This window comes from Cupressus sempervirens, chromosome 11 (assembly GCF_028749045.1).
Source record: "Cupressus sempervirens isolate cs-2001-9-10 chromosome 11, ASM2874904v1, whole genome shotgun sequence".
In the NCBI taxonomy this organism is placed as follows: Eukaryota; Viridiplantae; Streptophyta; class Pinopsida; order Cupressales; family Cupressaceae; genus Cupressus; species Cupressus sempervirens.
In genome coordinates, this window is record NC_143128.1 from 483,279,985 (window position 1) to 483,302,236 (window position 22,252).

Genomic DNA, 22,252 nt, shown 5'->3' on the forward strand with positions numbered 1-22,252 from the left:
GTCTACAAAGTGCTCATTTAATTATTTTAACTTTAAAATGCATTCAACTCATATCCATATTATAGATTTAATATTAATTTTAGTTGCAGTCTATAAGAATAATGCAGAGAATATTCTTTGTGACCTTTGGGGGGGGGGATTAAAATGTTTTCCATACATTTTCCAGAGAGGTCTTTTAAGCTTGGAGATGCAAATTTTTTTTGAATTCCATTATTAAGTGTTGATCTCTAATACTTTCATTTTTTTTGTGTTACCCTAAGAATGGTATCTATCTATTGACAATCTTGATTTCCTTATCCAAACTTACTATTATAAAGATGTGTATGAAATTATTCTTTTCTTCTATAATTCAGTCCTCAACAATCAACATGTAACAAGGTGAATGTTCCATTTATCCAAAATTCAAGGTAATGCATAGTTCTTAGTCCAATTGACTTTTGGCAATTATGAAACTTAACAAGGAGAAAAATAACTTGGATCACAATATAAGATTTCTTCATCATCTAAATGCTTAAACCATATAATTGAAAACTTCATCATATCAAATTCCATTTCATTAACATAATTGGAAAAACTTGGGACTTTATAATTAAATGACATTATCCATCAATCTATTTTCTCACAACATATGCAAAATTTGAAATCACACAAGATCAATACAAGGAGGTATTCATGATCATTTTCTTTCTCTATTATTCATCCTAGTTCAAGGCTCCATTGGGAAAGAACCAGTAAGAAAACTCGATGTCTTTGCCACTACATCAAATTCAATTACAACTTACATAATATTACAATTCATTGAGTTTCTTCAAGGGTTGCACAAGAGAACTTTTATCAAATGTCTTCATTGCATCAAGGAAAAACATGAAAGAGACAAGAACCAACATGGAGATAACAACACAAGGAGATGAGCAAATTGAACATGCATTCCCACCTGGTTGCACAATAGGTCTAACAATGAACCAATATAGGGGAAAGGTGGATTTTCTCAATAGGAGAAGTCAATCACCATACCTTCACTTAGCCCTTTCGGGGCTAAAACTTCAAGAACTTCCATTCTTTCACAAGGCCCTTTCGAGGCTATATCCACAAGGATTTTTCATTCTTTTCCACATTCAAGAATTCTCAATAACAACAAGGTATGGGATGACAAGCAGGGGCCCATACACCCTACCCTTTCTCCCTCCTCTCTCCATGAGAGGAGACTCTACACTATTGAGGTCCAACTAATGCCCTTTCCCAAAGCATGGCCACTTCTTCCCTATCCAAGGGTGAGTGTTGCCAAAACATCCCCATGAAAACCTCTCAAAAAAAATCATCACACCAAGAAGGCATATGAATAACATCAAAAGAAACAAGATAAACTCCCTCCCAAATCCACCCCCAACACACAAACAAGAAATGCATATCTACACAATGTCTCCAACATGATTCAAGCAAGATTCAAAACATGAATGCACATAAAGAACCATTCATGGAATGAAGAACTCCTACCTTCATAAAAGAGTTATGGCAATGGTGGTTTGAGAAGAGCTTCCCTTTCTTCCTTCAATCTTCAAGACTTCCTCCAAAACTAGAGGATTGGGTGACAAAACTAAACTCCCCCTAGAAATGCCTCTAAGTATGGTCCTTAACTCCACTAAGCTTCAAGTAACTCAAGATGGACGTTTGGTTTCACTAACCCAAGTAAAGAGCAACCCATTTTCGAAATCAACCTATAATAGGGTTTTTAAGAGACCCTAAGAGTCAACCTAGGAGGCTAAAGGGTTGGAAAGTACCCCCACCCATACCCTTACCCATAGGGGTACTTAAATTTAATTTTTTCTAAGCCTTTAAAGGCTTATTAGGAACAATTAAACGTTAGGAGAATAGTAAGATCAAATTACAACCTTTAAAGAATTACAATATAAGGTTAGCACAAAATTAACAAGTAGTTTAGCTCCGCTTTTCCGTTGAGTTGTCTCGGCTAATTTTCCTGCACACTCATTGCACACATCAATAGGTCCAAAACCACATGCATAATGTGAATTACATATTAGAGGAATTATATAAATTAAAGCATTAATTTCTCAATAAATAGTTGTTTATCTAATTCTACTCATATTTCTAACCTTTCGACTTGCATAACCAAATGTATTAGTGTTGCATACATTTTCTTCATCGTTATACATATTTATAAGAATTTAAATGATAAAATAAAATAACTGAAGTAAGCATCACACATCGAAAAAAAATAGCTTAACAATGTTCAACATATCCAATAATGTTCTAACATAACAAAGCATGAGCATCAAAACAATAATGTATCCTCGGTGCTAGGATGGGTCGGGGCGAGGCCTCACATATAGTGTGTGTTTTCGTATATTGATATATGTATTAATGAACACACACACACACACACACACACACACACACACACACACACACACACAAATATATATAACATGTTAAATAAAACACATGCACACACATACATGAGATATATTACATGTACATGTGTTTTATTTAACGCGTTATATATATATATATATATATATGTTTGATTGTATATATAGTTGGTGTTTTCATATATTGGTATATGTATCAATAAACAACCATTTATTTGTTTATTTTTATTATTATTATTATTTTAATTTTTAATTTTTATTGTTATTTTTAATTTTTGTTTTTGTTTTTTATTAATAAACATAGATTTTATTATTTTTATTATTGTCTTCATTATTATTTTTATTATTTTTGTTATTTTATATTTGTTTTTGTTTTTAGTGTGGATGTACATTTTTAATACATTTCCTGCATTTGATTGATTGATTTCTTTTGTTATCCTTTTCACTTCTCTTGCTTCTTCTTTCTATGTTGTCTATGACGTCTGTCCCTTGTGGTTTTTTGTCCAACCATCTACCTACTTGACTTCTATCTTTGGTGTACATGCAATCTCTCCTCTCTTGGTTCCTATATCTTTTGGTCAGTCAACATCTACAACCCACTTTGTTTGACATCTCTTGCTCTCTTTCATCCTGATGATGGATCACATAGTGTGATTCAAAACATTGATGGTAAAAATCTTTGCACAGTCGAATCCAGAAACAAATCAATATATTTATGCAATGTATTGTAAAAATTTGATCTCTTTAAAGGAGGATATTTCTTAAATATCTTGTGAGGAAGAGATTTCCAAGAGAAATTGGTGAAGAAGGGAATATAAAAATTTTCGCGAGGGAAGTGGAGGCGATTATTTTTGTAGATATAAATATTGCTAAACTTTCTTCTATGACCTTTTTAGATTCTTCCAAAGACAATTTTGATCACAAATTTGTGTTTGCACATTTAATTGAGAGTTGTTTTCTTAGGTAAGAGAATATTGTGAGGCTAAATTTATTTTTGTATTTAACTATTGTGGAAATCTTGTAGTCTATTATTTCTCTTGAAGCTGGATATAAGGTATAGTTGCAAAATTTTTTCATCTTAGATTGAGTGAAGAATTGGATAGTAAAGCTCCAATACTTTCCTATTTGTAAATAGATAGAAAATATACTAATAGGACTTTTGTGAATAATAACTTTGTATTCTTCATGGATAAGTTGGTTGCTGTGTAGAACACCTTCCTTTCTAAGATGGAGTGTTAGTTTTTTTCTTTTTTAGCTCAGAAGGTGGAGTAGAGTTTCTTTAAAGAAACTTGAGTTGGATATTTAACAACAATTTTATTTTTTATTCTTTAAATAGAAAATTTTGAGTTTGTGAGGTTGCATAAAGAAAGAAATTTTTTTTTTTTTGATTTTAAAGCCAAAGAAAGAAATGAAATCTTAATTCCTTGAAAGATAAGTTTAGAAGCTAGGCTATATATATCTAAGATTGTAGTAGCAAACTAGCATTAGATTGGATTCTATTGTATTCTAGAAGAGAAAGTTTGTTGTTAGGATGAATAAAAGATCTACCAGTTGGAGGTTTCTCCCCAAGATGGGTTTCCTAGATATATCTCTATTATTATCTAATTGTGTTTGGCTTATGTTATTTTGCTTCCACTTTTTAGTTTCAGTTAACTAACCCAGATTATTAATGTTTATAAATATGATAGAGCTTCTTTTTGTGGATTTATTATGTAATTGATATGTAACTAGGTTATAAGAAATTAACATGATCAAGGTATGTATTAGTGATTTGATTATTCATAATACACTTGTTGACCTTGGGGAAGAAATAAATGTAATGACCAATGAAACCAAAGAGAAATTAGATTTATGAGAGCTTAGACCTACTACCATAGTCTTATAAATGGTTGATCACTCTTTTCTAAAATTAGAAGGTATGATTGAAGATGTCATTATTTCAATATAATCTTGGGAGTATCCAACCAATTTCATGATATTTCAGCCCAAAATTAAGTTAGGGGGATACCCCCTTATTTCAGGCAATCCTTGGTTAGAAGTTTCTAATGCATTTATTAATTGCAGGTTTGGAAACTGTGAGGCCTCGCCCTGACCCTTCGTAGCCTTAGTTGGTACATTATTATTTTGATACTCACGACTCGAGATGTCAAGACATTATCTGATGCTTTGAACATATTATATAATTTCATGTGGTGTGATGTTACTTTCAGATATTTGATGTTTGTCATTTAATGTTTTATGTATATGTATGTTGATGAATTAAGTAGAATGTAGGATTAACACTTGGATTAAGAGATTTTAATGGTTAAGAATTGAGAGAAACCCTGACTGATTTATAGATGTGTGTTTTAATTTATGTGATTTCTTGATACATATATACATATGTGCATGTGATTTTATGGGACTATTGATGTGTGCAATGAGTGTGCAGGATATTTTAGCTGAGAAACCTGACGGAGGAACATAACTGATCCTTATGTGCTAATTATGGAAACCTTGTTGTTCGTAACTAAATTAATTATGAGATGTATATATGTATCTTTCTGTGATCAGTAAATGTTAATGTTCGTAACTGTGTTCTTAGTGTCACTTGACACTCGTGAATTTGCATATGCATTCTAGCAAGCTAGTTAGGGTTATCTGTGTAACCTTTGGACCTAAGTTGGATTAAGTTAGTGTCTTTTTCACTAATTTGTTTCTTAATCAATTTTAGTCATCCCTAATCCGGATTAGTACTTAATCTGCATTTTGGAGTTGTTAGATGTTCCTAAATATTTCCTAGCTTTTGTTTGGTTCTAAATCTATTCCTAAGATTTTAAAACATGAAATATTTATAGCCAAGGGGTATGGGTATGGGTTGGGGGTCTTTTCCAACCCCTAAGCCCCTTTTATTGACTTTTGAGATCACTCAAAAAGTCTCTTTTTGCCTTTGTGCAAAAATTGACTATGGTTATCATGAGTTGCATCACCTCAACTCCACTTAGTGGTTAACCTTAGTATGGGTCGAGTTAGAAATTTCTAGATTTGTAGGTGGGTGGAGGAAGTTATTTCCTTTTTGGGTGATTGAGTTTGAGTCTTTTTAGAGGCCCTTCTTGGAGTAGTTTTGTTTGTTACCCAATCTCTACTTTTAGAGAGGAGTCTTGGAAGGTTGAAGAAAGGAAGGAAAGAGCTCTTCTCAATTTGATCATTTACCATAACTCTTTTGGTGAAGGTAGGGATCGTTCACTCCTTTGAATTGTTACTTCATTTTATCTATGCTTAAATCATGTATAAGGTATTGTGTTGATCTTGTTTTTTCTTGCTTGTGTGTGGGGATGGATTGGGAGGGATTCTTGTTTTTTGTTGATGCATTCTTATGCTTGTCTTGATGTTTTGTGTTTTGAGAGGATTTCATGGGGATTGTTTTGGCATCACTCACCCTTGGATAGGGAAGAAGTGGCCATGTACAGGGGTAGGGCTTTAGTTGGACCTCAATGGAGTAGAGTCTTCTCTCATGGTGAGAGGAGGGAAAGAGAGTAGGGTGTATGGGCCCCTACTTGTCATCACATGCCTTGTTTAATATTGTGAATTCTTGAATATGGAAAGGAATAAAAATCCTTGTGGTATTAGCCTCGAAAGGGCCTTGTGGAAGAATGAAAGTTCTTGATGTTTTAGCCTCGAAAGGGCTATGTTGAGGCATGGTGATTGACGTCTCCCATTGAGAAAATCCACCTCCCCCCTAGTCAGGTCCTATGTTGGATCTATTGTGTAAAATTGGGTTAGGGTGCATTCTTGAATTGTTCTTGATGTTGTGATGATTCACCTGGGTCACTTTTGTCTTCCCCTTGTTTTCCTTGAAGTTTTGAAGGTTTTGGAAGAAAGTACTTGTGAAGGATTTGAAGAGATTTCAATTGAATTGAAAAAAAAAAATTATGTAAAATATAATTGAATTTTGATGTATTGGCAAAGACATCAAATTTTCTTACTGGTTCTTTCCTGATGGAGCCTTTAACTAGGATGAATAATAGAGAAAGGAAAAGATTATGAAAATTTTCCTTGCAATGCTCTCATGTGATTTCAATTTTGGCATATGTATGTGAAAAAATAGAATGATAGACAATGTCTTGAATTATGAATTTCCAAATTTTCAATTATGTTAATGGAAGACAATTTGTTAGGTTGAAGTTTCCAAATTGATGTCTAAGTATTAAATGTAATCCAATTCCTACATTGTGTATTCAAAATTATCTCTCCTTATTAAGTTTCTTAATGAACAAATCAATTTGATTAAGAGATTATGTACTTCCTTGAATTCAAAAAAAAGATAGATCATAAACCTTGATGTATAATGATTAATAAAACATAAATTATAGGAGAGAGGGAGAAAATAATACATTTTCTCATCCTTGTTAGTATGCTTAAGAAATCATTGTTATCAATAAGTTTATATTTATTCCTAATTTAACAAGAAAATATATAAATTATGACTACACTTAGTCAAAATTGGCTTTCAAATTAAATGTGCACCTCCAGGTCTAAAAAATCCTCTCTAGAAAATGTAAGGATGAAATTTTAAATCCCTCCATGGTCACAGAGAATATTCTCCTAGATGCTCTTTTATAATCATTGTTTCTTTTAAACTAATGCCATAACTTAATTTCAAAATGAAATAGACTATATTTGACAATATCCTACCTCAACTATAAAAATTTAAGTAATAACTACCCTAAATTATCCTATGCCACCACCCCCTTATCTCATGTCTCTACCATTTTAAATAAGAGTCTCATTTATGGTGGTTATTATAAAACTTATTATCTACCTTTTTGACCCACATACCTTGCCCATATATCTTCCTTGGGCTACGTGTGAGGGGGAATGAAAAAGGGTTGTTTAAAAAAAAAAAAAAATTATTAAATTTTCTAACTTACCACCCACCCTAGCTTGTTCTATCCCCCATGCGTTTCCTTTTCCATGCCTTCACTCATGTAAGGGGGAGCAGGTTTGTGCTTGGATAGGCCTGTGTCAGCACGCAGGTGCATGGGGCAATGCATTGTCCTTGAGGACAAGCCTCTTGTCACAAAGTATAGAGTTGGTTAAAGGATAGGGGGGGAGGGGAGAGTTAGAGGGTCTAGGTTAGCATATGTGTAGTTTAGTATAATATTTAGCATTGTTCTTTTTTAAAATTTGTTTATGTATGAGGTGTCAGTTGTTAGTTAATAGATATTAGGATTAGTAGTTTAGTAATATTCTTTTGTTAATATAGTTATATATATTAGTTAGTATGTGTAATTTAATAATGTTAGATACAAATTAGATTTATGTTAATTGTAGATGAGAAGTGGTATTATATTGTAGTGTAGTGCTTAGTTAATAGTTTAATTTTAGTTAAATGTAATAAATATTTTTTTTAGATGGTTATTTTAGTTGGTATTATGATAATCTTAAATTTAAGTTAGTTAGATTTAGTTGAAATTCAAATTAGTATAAGACTTGTTTAAATTGAGTTATTAGAAAATTAATGCTAGTTACTTGATATTTGTTTGAAAGGATTTCAAATTATAAAATATAATTAGTAGTGTTAGTTTAAGTTAGTGATGTTTGCTAATGAAATTTAGTTTTGATTCGATTTATTCAATCTTAGATATATTATTAATGATATTGTTATTTTAAAACAAACCTTGAATTTTAAAAGTATTTAGTTTTTAGTAAGTATAGTTAGTTTTAGCTTAGTTATATTTTATTAGTATTAAATGTGTAGTATGTTAATCTTAATATAGATGTTAGTATTAAATAGTGCCTTAGGGGATTGAATATTAAATTAGTTCATTTTATAAGTTTTAACTTCAAAATTAGAATATCTTAATTAGAGTAATTTAAATGTTTTATTAATTAGTTAAATACTATGGTAAGCTTTGATTAGATTAATTTTTTTAAGATGAACCCTATTAATGTTGAACTTAAATTTTGTAATAGTTTTAAATAGAGTTTAGACTTAACTTATAGATTTATTTGAATTGATTCTAGTTTCAATTTTCTTTGTAAGAAATGGATTAATATAAAGTAGATCATTATGAGAATGTAGGACATAATTTGAGATTAAAGCGTGGGTAGTATATTTGATAATAACGTTTATCTTTATTGTATGTATATTAAAGGATAGCTTAGATTTTGTTTAAGGTTTATAACATAATTAGTATGGGTTGGATAGTTAAATGTAATTGATCTTTTAGAGTTTCAAATTTTCTTAGTGTTCAAAAGATTTAAATTGAAATGTAGACCATGTTATCTTATTTAATCATTGTCAAAAAAAATAAAAAATTGTGTGTGTTTTGCCCTTATATTTTTGGGCATGACAGAAACATGGTGATCTCAGATGGGAACACACAAAAGAGTTGATCCTCTATCATCTAGCATATCCTTTGGTGGAGGTAGAGGAACCACTATGGGCTGATAGTGATTTGGAAGATTCTTTTCCCATTTTGACCATTGAACAAAGTAGGGACTTGGAAGGTTCTTTTGAGGATGCTATCATTAACAATTTGTTGCAAAATCATTATGCAGTTGATAGTGTTTTTTAATCAATATTTTGTCCTACTAATAATAATATTAATTCTTGTTTATTTGGAGATTTTCCATTAGTAGGTAATTTATTGTCTATTCAACACTCTATTACTCTACATCAACTACTACCACACACTTGTGAATATAACTCATTCTAAGTACCCAGTTCTACCTTACTACTTCAATCTATAGAAGCTCCTATACAGTCTCGTACCATTGAAATTGTACCATGAAAAGAACTCAATCTCAACCCAACTTTAAATGAATCTTGAAATAAGGGGCTAATAGAATTGATGTGTAAATATAAAGAAGCCTTTGCTTGGGATTATCAAGATATACATGGTATACATCCTTCTACTTGTACTTATGATTCATATATAGATGAAGGAAGTAGACTAATTAGGAAACCATAAAGGAGACTAAACCCAGTTCTCCAAGAAATTTTGAAGGAGGAACTCCAAATTTTTTTAAGTGTGGGATTTATTTACCCCATATTAGATAGTTGATGTGTATCTCCTCTTGTAGTTGTCTAAGAAGACTGGTAAATGGTGGATATGTGTTGACAATAGGGCTCTAAAAATGGCCATAAAGAAAGATCACTTTTCATTACCCTTCATTGATTAAGTATTAGATACTTTGGCTGGTAAGAAATTTTTCTCCTTTCTTAATGGTTTTAGTGGATATAATTAAAGACACATTTTTCTTGTAGATCAGGACAAAATTACTTTCACATCTCCATGGAGGACATTTTCTTATATTTTTTTACCATTTGTCTTTTGTAATGCCCTTAGATACTTTTTAGAGAGAAATCTTGAGTATTTTTTTGACTTAGTACATGACTATGTAGAAGTATACATGGATTATTTTATTGTTTATGTTAACACTTATGAGGAAGCTAAGGAAAATATTGAAAAAATGTCAATGTTATATCGATATTAATGTCTCCTTAAGTGATGAGAAATGTCATATGTTAATGACTGAAGGGATTGTTTTGGATCACCATATTTACTCTCAAGGAATTGAACTTGATCCTAAAAATGTTTAGATCATTCATTATCTTCTTGTGCCTACTTGTCAAAATGTAGTACGTATATATTTCTAGGGCATGTTGGTTATTACCATCAATTTATTCAAAATTTCAAAACGATTGCCTCGCCACTCTTCAAGATATTAGGAAAGGATGTAGAGTTTTTGTAGATACCAAATTTCCAACAATCCTTTGAAGAGATCAAAGGTAAGATTATTTCTACTCCTGTGTTATGAGGACCAAATTGGGAATTACCATTTCATATTCACACAAATGCATTTGACACATCGATGGGTGATGTTCTTGGGCAAAAAAAAAAAATCCTTTTCTATTCTATTTATTATTTCAGTATGAATTTTATTGGTGCTAAGGTAAATTATACTTTTACTAAAAATGAGTATGTGGTTGTTCTATAAGAAATTAATAAGTTCTATCATTATATCACTAGTTATAAAATATTTGCACGTATTGATCATCAAATTTTATATGAATAAACTAGCGGTTATAGGTCTAGTAATTTGGTAGTTACTTCTTTTGTAGGAAATTGATATCACTATCCTTGATAAACTAGGAAGTGAGAATATTGTAGCAAATTTCTTATCACAATTACAAAATTTTGATGAACCTAATCTAGTTGATGATACTTTTCTTGATGAACATTTGTTTGCAATCTTTGTTAAAAGTCCATGGTTTGCCAATATTGCTAATTATCTTTTTACCTACAAATTTACATGTCAATATTCTCCTAGAGAAAGATAAAAAAGTCATTGGAGCTAGCAGTCAATATACCTGGGTTAATGGTTTACTTTTTTGTATAGGTATTGAAAATGTTATGCCTTAATGTATTGCCAAAGATTATATCTTTGATATTATTCATGCTTATCACTCTGAACCTTGTAGAGGATACTTTTCATCCCAGTGTACTGCTAATTTTTTTTGTCTACAAGACATTAATGGCCTACATTGCATAAATATTGTAAAATGATTGTTCAACATTGTGATAAACATGAGAGGATGGGCTATCCTACTTGTTTTGATGAAATGCCTCTACACCTTCAATTATCTATTGAACCATTTGAAAAATGGGGGTTAGATTTCATAGGACCTATTAACCCTTGTTCTTGGAAAAAAAAAATATTTTAGTATACATAGATTATGTTACAAAATGGGTAGACGTAGTAGCTTTAAAACATGTAAGAGATACAAAATTTGCTTCCTTAAATTGTGTATTTAATATTTGTTGCGATCCACAAAGAAAATGTAATTTTCTAACTGGCCCACATGGTGGTGCTTAGTTGTATTTGGGTGGGAATTAAATATTTATTTTAAGGTAGTTACATTTATCTTTTATCCCACATTGGTTGTATTTGTAATATCTTGGGTGGTAAGTGCCTATATAAGAAAGACTTATGATCATTTGTAATCAAGCTCTCATGGTGTAATCGCTTGTAAGTAAGCTTGGAGGTGAAAGATCTTAGTGTGTAAGATCTTGAGAGTAAGTTTCTTCTTGGTGAAGCTCTTCTTTGTGGAAGTTATCTTGGTGAAGCTCTTAGTGTGAAGACTCTTCATGTGGAAGATCTTTTTTGGAGTTCTCTTATGTTGAAATGTTTGTAAAATTCTTTTGTAAGGCATCACATCTATGATATCATCTTGTTGATGTTGTAAGAATTTTCAAGTATAATAAAAGCATGCTTTGCGAAGTATTTTGTCATCTCCTTGTCGCTATATTATTATGATTTTTCTTTTGAGTTGGTAAGGGTGGTGTGACCCTTCATAAAAAATACACAAGCCCCATATTGATTGGGATACACTTATAAAACTAGACCCAAAAATTGAAAAAACATATGTTGATAGAATTTTTTTTTTGGAGGACACACAACCCTCTAACAAGAAAAATTTGAAGAATGCTCCTATTAGTGAAAGCCCCAAAACACTAGAAAAATATCAAAATGTGTTTTCTAGACCATAATAGCTTAATATATCCTTTGTGCACTGAAACCCTCTTGGGTCCACTAGTCATCTAGAAAGCCTAGAGAGTGTTACCCAGGCTACTATAGACATAGAGTTAGAAGTATTAGCTAGTAGTTTGAACAAAAAATGGTAGGAGAAAGTAGATAGGATACTCTAAATCTAAATTAGGTATAAGAAGAAACTTAAAGAGGCAAATTTAAATGAAGAAATAAAAAACCCTAATATAGAGCTAAAACACGGTAATGTGGAATAAGAAAATCCCAATGAGAATATTACTAGGAACATTGATCTTACCAAGGAAAATACTACAAACCTTAATGTTGATGTTGAAAATATTGAGAACCCTGCTATTGAAATTTCAAGGCTTCAAGGAAGTACTCACAATCTTGGTGAATCCTAAATTGATTTCCCAAATGAAGAAAATCCTGACCAACAGATGCCTAATATGTAATAGGGTGGTGATGTAGGTGAAGATGTTGACACTGTAACTTTAAGGAAAGATGGGATGTTACAGAGTGATATTGAAAGGGCTTATGAGGAAGGGAAAGAAGGTGATGAAAAGATACCCCATGATGAAAATGTCTCCTCTTCTTTCCCTAAGGGTCCTCTAGAAGAGGAGAATAAGAAAAAGGAAAGCTCCCATCATCCAGAGCCAGATATTGCTACTATTGGGAAAGTGATGCCATTATAGACTATTGTTAAACAATCTTCTAATGATCTTGTTTCTAGAATTCTTAGTGCTATTCCTATGATAATAGTAACATCAAGTGTATTTTTTTTTCTATTAATGAGTTTTTCCAAGCCTTTGTTCAATTATAATAGGAAAACTAACAACTATAGAGAAGACTACAAGGGTAGCTACAAGGAAATGACAAGGAAAAGGAAATGTGGCTAATAGTTTAGAGGACTCCATAGAAAATAAATAGGGAAACCATTCTCATGGTTTGTATATGTTGTTTTCAAGTGGACATGAAAAGTCCCAAAGTTGAGGGAAATGACGAGTCTTAATTGTGTCTTATTATCTTTAGCCTTTTTCTCTTGCTTGTTCTTCGTCTCTTTACTATGGGGATCCTTTTCAACAATTTATTGATAGTAAAATAGGATATTTATTACTTCTTTAAAATATGAGAGAATAACTCCTAAAGTGATCAATTATTATTTTAGAAATTATACATTTAAATTTAAATTTGTCATAGGAGCTGCATGATGTATGAGAAGCCTCATGGTGTAATTGGATTGGGAGTCGAAATACCACAATTTTGTTTTGATTTCTATTCAATAGTTAAGGTAATTAGAGTATACAGTATAAATCTACAAAAGGATTGAAGATAAAATTATATATAGTGTTCTTTATAGTTTAAAACTTATGACCACTGACCAAAATAGACTTGTATAATTTTAGAATTATGACCTACGACCAAAATCATTTGATCCAAACTCTATTCATTTTTTATTTTTGAAACTATATAAACTCATGCATGATCATAAGACATTAAGCTTGATATTAATACATTAAAAACTCTATTTCAATCACTCACTATACATTTGTTTATTGTTTGGAATTGGATCCATTGTAGTAAGTGTGCGTTAGTTCTTCTCTCACCATGAGAATCAAAGGCAAGGACCCCTCTTTGAGATTTTGGTGAGTTTGTTAATTATATAGTCAACATGATTTCCTTTATGTCTAGTTTGTATATTTTTGTTTTTTGTATGATTATACTTATCTTGTCTAATTCAAATGCTCTATTTTAATAGTAACTTGATTTTAATGCTTGTAAAACTATGGATGAATATTAAGAATGAAATCTATGCTATATTAGTGAAAGGAAGATAATAGTTTACAAGATTAATCAAATTTGAATATCTAGATTTTACTTGAGTCAGACCATTCTATTCTATTTTTGAATCTTCACAGTATCTTAAACTTCCTCTCACAATCCAATTTCTATATCAGAGTTTCCTATCACTTATTTCCATTTCTTCCATCAACTGTTAGTGTGAAGACCTCCTATTGCAACTAAACTTCCTATAGCTTACATAGTCCATATTAATCATCATTATATTACAACAATTAAAGATTGATTTTAAGTATTGATATTTAATTGATTGAACATATAATGCTGAATATTTAATTTAGTGGTGTGGTTATTATTAATTATGATTTTTACTCTAGATAATCAATTAATGTGACTATATATTTTAGTAATTGATTGTTTCCAAGTATGAAGATATATTTCATGTGAGATTTTCTTTAGTTTCATTCTTTAAATTATGAATTTTATTTTAATTAATTAAAGGCCTCATAATTTGATTCCTTAGTATGTGAATTAGATTGCATCTATAACACTTGGTCTACTATCTTCATCCCTTGAGCAAATAGCCACTATATATCTCATTATATTATGAGTGCTAGATTGACATTATTAGGGTATTCTAGTCCAAATTATATCTCAAAATAGCTCATCAAAACATACCTCAACTTTACCCTACACTGGCATTGGCATTTTTTTCTTTACACCACCTAGCTAGACTATTAATCCTAAGTCCTACAAGCTATTGTTCCCTTACACAAATAATACAAAAAAATATGACACTCTCATAAATGGTATCAAATTGGATATTGAATGGAGAAAAAGTGAGCTACACATTTATGAAGACTCTCATCTCGTCATAAATCAAATAATTAATGACTGTCAAACCAAGGATGACAAGTTGATTCCTATTATAAGTTGGTCAATGATTTAAGGAATCATTTCACCTTTTTTAGTTTTTAATAAATTCCTCACACTAAAAAAAAGGTTGGTGATCCTATGGTTACCTTGATACCTATCTTATAGATATAAGAACATGAATCTCAATTTGAAATCCTATTGGAAGAGCTACATTACATTGCTTATGATTCCCCTAATAACTAAATCATATTTTTGGTCATGACTCCTCTCACTATGCAATTATCTATTCTTACCTTCATGAAAAAATAATTTCCAATAACATAACTTGTAAAAAAAATTCTAACTAATTTATAATGCTTCTCACTATACCCTCATCTGCGATGACTTGTATAGGAAAGGTCTATGTGGAATTCTATTTAGGTGCTTAGAAGTAGATGAATCTGAGAGAGTGTTAGCAAAAATTCATGATTACATTTATGGGTCTCACTCTAATGGGCTTGCACTTGCTCAAAATCTACTTAGGGCTGGTTATATTGGCCTACTATGCAAGAAGATGCAATGCATTATGTTGAGTCTTGCAAGAAGTACCAACTCCATGGTAACCCAATTTGTGCTTTTGGATGTGAGTTAATTCCTTCCATCACACATAAACCTTTTTAGTAGTGGGCCTTCAATTTTTTTGGAAAGATACACTCGAGTTCTTCAATTGAAGACAACTTTATCATTACAACTACTAAATATTCCACTAAATGGGTAGCAATTGTACCTATTTCTACTATTACTAGGAAATACATTACTCTATTCATATTGAATCACATCTTTTGTTGCTATGGAAATCCCTCCTCTAGAGTTACTAATAATGGGGGTAATTCAAGAATAAAGTCCTTAGGAAGCTTAGCAAAAACATAAAATAAAATAAAATAATATTGGTGCTCTATTTACCATCCACAAGAGAATGGTCAATCTAAAGCTTCGAACAAGAAATTGCTTAAAATATTGCATAAAAATATAGATAAGTCTAGGAGACATTGGCACCTATAGATCAATCCAGTGCTATGGGCTTATAGGACTTGCATATACACACCTACTAGGGCTACACAATTTTCTCTAGTTTATTGTTCCAAGGTTTTTTTACCTTTAGAGGTTGAGATTCCTTTCTTATGAGTCTCCTTGAATGGGATAATTACTTATGAGGATTATAGAGCTATGTGGATACAAGAGCTTGAAATCCTAGATGAATATTGTGAGGATTATTTTGATCATATGAGAGCTTATAAAAAATAGATGTCTACTAGCTACAATATGAAAGTTCTTCCTAGAGAGTTTCAAGTTGGTGACCTTGTCCTTAGAGAAAATTCAAAGAATCAACAAAATGGAGAATATAAGGGAAAGTCTAAACCTAATTGGCCACATCCTTATATAGTCACTACTACTTTTGACTCTAGTGCCTATCAAATTTCTACACTTGAGGGAGAAAAATTCTCCAAGCCCATCAATATTTCACATTTGAACAAGTTCTATGCTTATTTCTACCATTGCTCAACACTTTGTACATATCATATGATTGTAAAAAAATCCAAAAAATGATATATGATGTTGAAAAAATCCTAGAAAGCATATAATGTCTTGAAAAATCATCATCTTATTGAAAACCTAGCAATACACACTTTGATGTATAAGCAAAAAAATCAAATATCTCAAATGTAAAAAAAATCATTAAAAGTCATAAAAAAAACCTTGCCAAGTGGTAAAAACTAGGAAGTTGATGCTACTTGAGACCCTTTCACCTATTTATATAAGCATATTTCTTAGTGCTCATGAACCATTCATCTCATATTGTTATGTCTTACCTAGCTTGGAACAAGCTCTCATATATTTTTAGGGGACATGGACTATCTATGATTATCATGGGTCTGTTAATTGCATTATGGTTTCTTTGGTAGCTCCCAAATAGTTTTTTTGAACACTTCCCCTTGACATCAAGTGATTCTAAACACTTATCAAACAATCTGAAAATAGTCTAGGATGTTTCAATATTTCTCATTGGTAGACTTAAGTTCTATGGAGATGGTCATGTGACTTTCACACATGCACTTAAAGTAAAAATTGTTGAGAATTATTGGCTTATTTTCTTTGTATGTTTTCTATGATGATTTCTTTGCAGAGTGTTCCCTCTCTAATATTATTGAGGATATCACAAATTAGAGGACATGGGGTATGGGGAATGTTTTCCTTTTATTTCTATCTATATGTGTACTTGGTTAGATCTTAGGTGTCTTGAGCATTTTTCTAGACCCACATTATACTTAGGATCTTCAACATTATATCCTTGTCTATTTGATGCAAGTGCATTCTTATGGTAATCTTGACATTTTGTGTCTTGATGTGGAAACTAAACCTATGCATATCCCTAAGTATGTGGAAACCCAATATATATCCCTAATATGGATCGGTGATAAAAACTAGGACCTACTTATACAACCCTTGTAATTACACCTTTGCATACTAACTTTCATTTTAGGGTCCATTCTAGTTTAGCTTTGCATTTTGTGTTTTGAGAGAGTCTTCTTTATCTTTTATAGATGTCTTGGTCAACAACATTCACTTACACTCAATTCTTCTTGACCATGTCTTTATCTCCTTTCAATCTTTTCATCTCATTGCTTCTCTTTTATTCCTATCATCATAAGGGATTAATCTTATAATCATATCTAATCCATTCACATAATAAATTTTCAAATCACAAGTCGATATCATAACATAGAGCTAAGCATATGAGAGAGAGACATCAACACATCCATGAGAATATTGACATAAGATGAGAATACATAAACATGAGCATACATATCAACATCAAATAAAAACATTAACATAAGTGTTGAAACATAGAAATAAAATTCACATGAGCATAAATGAGACAAGTACACAATGCTAAACTCAAAATCCAAGATCTCATATATATATATATATATGGTGAAATATCAAGTATACATCTAACATGAGTACAAAATCTGGACCAATGTCTCAAAATGGTACATCAAAACTCCACAAGGATATAGAGCCCTAAAACTACACCCTAGATCTAACTCTCTCCATCCTAGTTTTGATGTGGTTGTCGAGTGACAGAGTCCTATCTGGTGGCTTTGCATCTCCCTTTGACCTACCTTCCTTTTTTGAGTATCTGGATACCTATCACTCTAAGGGAACTTCTTCTATAGTAGTATACCAATCTCACTCCATGCCTCTCTACATCATGGCTTTCTCTTTGTTAGATTATGGTGATTGATTAGGAAAGTACTGTACATACTTCATAATTAGTGGGGTTCAAATTTTTTTTTGGGCCATGGCCGATGTTGTACCTGACATATGGCCGACATGTTGTAACCCTAAAATGGCATAAAATAATTGTATAAAAGGGTTTAGGTTTAGGTATTTTCATTATGTTGTGATGGAAAATTGCTTCTTGCAACAGTATTGAGCTGTAAGGGATTACAGACTGTAATCGGGTTGTAATCACTAGATTGTAATAAGATTGGACTTGTTGCTTGGTGGACGTAGCCCAAGGATTGAGTGAACCATGTTAAATCTTGGTGCCTTGTGTTCATTTCTATGTGACCTATTATCTTTCTATTATTGGTTATATTTGCATGTAGTTTTTATTTCTGTCTGTGGTTTATTCTAACGAGTGGTATCAAAGCCTAGTTGTTTTTTTAGTTATCCTCTACAGGAAAGTTTCACAGTTGAGTCAGAGTCTCACGGTTGAGTGAGAGCAATGGAAAATGAGGGTAAGATGAGGGTTGATAGGTTTAATGGGTAGAACTTCCAGTTATCGAAGATGCAAATGGAAGACTATATGTATCAGAAGGATTTATGGAAGTCGTTGGAAGGCAAAGCCAAGAATCAGGGAACTATGTTAGATGCTGAATAGGATCTTTTGGATAGAAAGGCACCTGGAAGCATTTGATTATGCCTAGCACCATCAGTGGCATTTAATATTACAAAAGAAAAGATGATAGAAGAGTTGATGAAAACCCTAGTGACACTGTATGAAAAGCCCTCTACTTTAAACAAGGTATTTCTCATGAAGCGTTTATTTAATATAAAAATTGCAGAAGGTGGATCTGTTGTAGATTATTTAAATGAGTTTAATACAATTACTAGTTAGTTATCTTTTATGGGTATCAATTTTGATGAAGAAATTAGGGCTTTCTTGATTTTGTGTTCTTTGCCTAAAAGCTGGAATGGCTTGGTAATGGCTGTGAGTAATTTTGTTCCTAGATCTAGTACCCTAAAATATGATGATGTGATCAGTGTTGTTTTGAGTGAGGAAACTCATAGGAAATCCTTAGGTGGATCTACATTAGGAAGTGCTTTGAATGCACAAAGTAGGGGCAGAATGATTGAGAGAGGAAGTAACTCTAGAAATCATGGGAAATCAAGAGAAATGTCAAAAGGGAAGAGGTCTCAATCAAGAGGACCAAATGACTGTTGGTACTATGGAAAACCAGGTCATAAAAAGAAAGATTGCTGGAATTGAAAAATAAATGAAGGAGATAAATCAGATGGAGACAAGGAGGCAAATGTGGTAAGTAAAAAATCAAAAGAGGATGCTTTGCTTCTGTCTTTAGAAAGTGTTGATTATTCATGGGTTTTAGATTCTAGTGCTTCATTTCATGCTACACCTTATAGAGGTTATTTCATTGATTATGTCCAAGGGGATTTTGGGCTTGTTTATTTGGGGGATGATGAACCCTGTTAGATTGTTGGAAAGGGAAAAATTAAGATTAAGTTGTAGAATGGGAATCATTGGCTACCACATGAGGTAAGACATGTTCCAAGGCTAAGTAGGAATTTAATTTCAGCGGGGCAACTCAGTGATGAGGGTTGTGTAGTTACTTTTAATGATAAAAATTGGAAGGTTTCAAAAGGTTCCCTTGTAGTAGCAAAAGGTGTGAAAGTAGACACCTTATATCTTTGTACAGGTCATATTGTTCCTTCTACTTTGATTGTTTTAGAGAAAAATGAATGTTCAGGAATAGTGGTTGCAGTTGAGTAGGAAGAACAAATAGCTGCTATAGATTCTGATACAACACTGTGGCACAATAGATGTGGGCACATGAGTGAGAAAGGTATGAAAGTACTTCATTCAAAGAAAGTTTTACCAGGTCTAAAATGTGTTAATATGGATTTATGTGAAAGTTTTCTATATGAAAAACAAAAGAGAGTGAGTTTTGTAAAGACTCGAAAGGAAAATAAAAAGGAGAAATTAGAGCTTGTGCATACAGATGTATGGGGACCAGCTAAGGTATCTTCCCTTGGTGGCTCTCATTATTATGTTACATATATTGATGATGCAACTAGAAAAGTATGGGTTTATTTCCTTAGACAAAAATTTGATGTATTTCAAACTTTTAAGAAATGGAAATGCTTGGTTGAAAATGAGACTAGTAAGAAATTAAAATGTCTCAGATCTGATAATGGTGGTGAGTATTGAAGTCATGAATTTGAAGATTATTGCTCCACTAATGGTATTCATAGACAAAAAAATATTCCAAGGACTCCACAGGAAAATGGAGTGGCTGAATGCATGAATAGGACTATAATAGAGTGCGCAAGGAGTATGAGGTTGCATGCTGGGTTGCCCTTACACATGTGGGCGGAGGCTATCAATACTACAACATATTTGATTAATAGAGGTCCCTCTACTCCTTTGGGATGTGGTATTCTAGAGGAGGCATGGATTGGTAAGAAGTTGAGTTATTCTTTTCTCAAGACCTTCAGTTGTGAAGCTTTTGCTCATATAGACTCTAAAAATAAAACCAAGCTAGAAGCTAAATCAAAGAAATGTGTGTTTGTTGGATATGGAATTAATGAATTTGGTTATAGGATTTGGGATTTTGACAATCATAAAATTTTTAGAAGTTGGGATGTCATATTCAATTAGAAAGTGTTGTACAAAGATCTATTGCAGCAACTGAGAAGAAAGAAGATGATTATGTAGTGCTAGATGATACTCCAAAAGCTAATGTTCCAGCCATTCCTCATGATGTGCAACAACTGCAACAAAAAATATCACACACATCGATGAATGTTAGATGGTCAACGAGGCAAATTCAACCTCCACAAAGATTTTCTTTCTCTTTGTATTCTATTTTACTTACTGATGCTAGTGAACCTGAAAGTTATGATGAAGTTGTGCAGGTGGATACTAAGATTCAGTGGGAGTTTGCAATGAAAGATGAAATTGAATCTTTGTTGAAGAATAAGACATGGGATCCATGCAAGTTGCCTACAGGTAAAAAGGCTTTATAGAATAAGTGGATTTATAGGTTGAAAGAAGAGGAAGGAGGTCAAAAATTTTTTAAGGCCATGTTAGTTGTAAAAGGATTTGCACAGAAAAAAGGAATTGATTTTGATGAAATATTTTTGCCTGTTGTTAAAATGACTTCTATTCATACTATTTTAAGTCTTGTGGCTATTGAAGATTTTCATTTAGAGAAGTTGGATGTTAAAACAACCTTTCTTCATGGTGATTTGGATGAAGAAATATATATGGCTTAGCCATAGGGTTTTGAGGTCAAAGGTAAGGAGAACTTAGTGTGCAAATTGAAGAAAAGTTTATATGGCTTGAAGCAAGCACCGCAGCAATGGTATCTAAAATTTGATAGTTTTATGCATGAGCATGGATGTCATAGGTGTCATTCATATTATTGTGTTTATTTTAAGAGGTTGTATGATGATAGCTACATTATTTTATGTTTATATGTTGATGATATGCTTGTAGTTGGGTCTAACATGGATCATATTAAGGGGCTAAAATGCCAATTAGCACATGCATTTGCTATGAAGGATATGGGGGCAGCAAAATAAATCCTTGGTATGTAGATTTTCAGAGATAGGAATAATAGAACATTAACGCTGTCTCTGGCTGATTATGTTGAAAAGGTGTTGCAACGTTTCTCTATGGAGAATGCTAAAGCTGTTAGGACACCTTTACCTGGTCATTTGAAGTTGACTAAGGAGATGTGTCCTAAGACATAGGAAGAGGAGGATAAGATGTCCAAGGTACCCTATGCTTTAGCTATAGGAAGCTTGATGTATGCTATGGTATGCACTTAGCCAGATATTGCACATGCAATAGGAGTCATTAGCTGGTATATGAGTCATCCAAGATTTGAGCATTGGAATATTGTCAAGTGGATTCTCAGATATTTGAGAGGAACATCCAATAAGTGTTTACACTTTGGGGGCTCTACTACTAATTTGCAGGGCTATGTTGACTCAGATTTGGTAAGGCATATTGATACTAGGCAGAGTACTATAGGTTATGTCTTTACTATTGGTGGGGCAGCTATGATTTGGGTTTCTAGGTTACAGAAGATGAATGCTCTATCCACTACAGAGGCAGAGTATGTTGCTGCTACACAAGCAGCCAAGGAGATGATATGGCTTTAGTTCTTCTTGGAAGAATTGGGACATCCTCAAAAGGCTAATTATTTGTTCATAGATAGTTAGAGTGCCATTCATCTTGCAAAGAATTCAACTCTACATTCTAAGACCAAACACATACAATTGTGGTACCATTTCATTCAGTCATTTTTGGAGGATGGACAGCTAAAGTTGGAGAAGATCCATACAAATGACAATCCAAC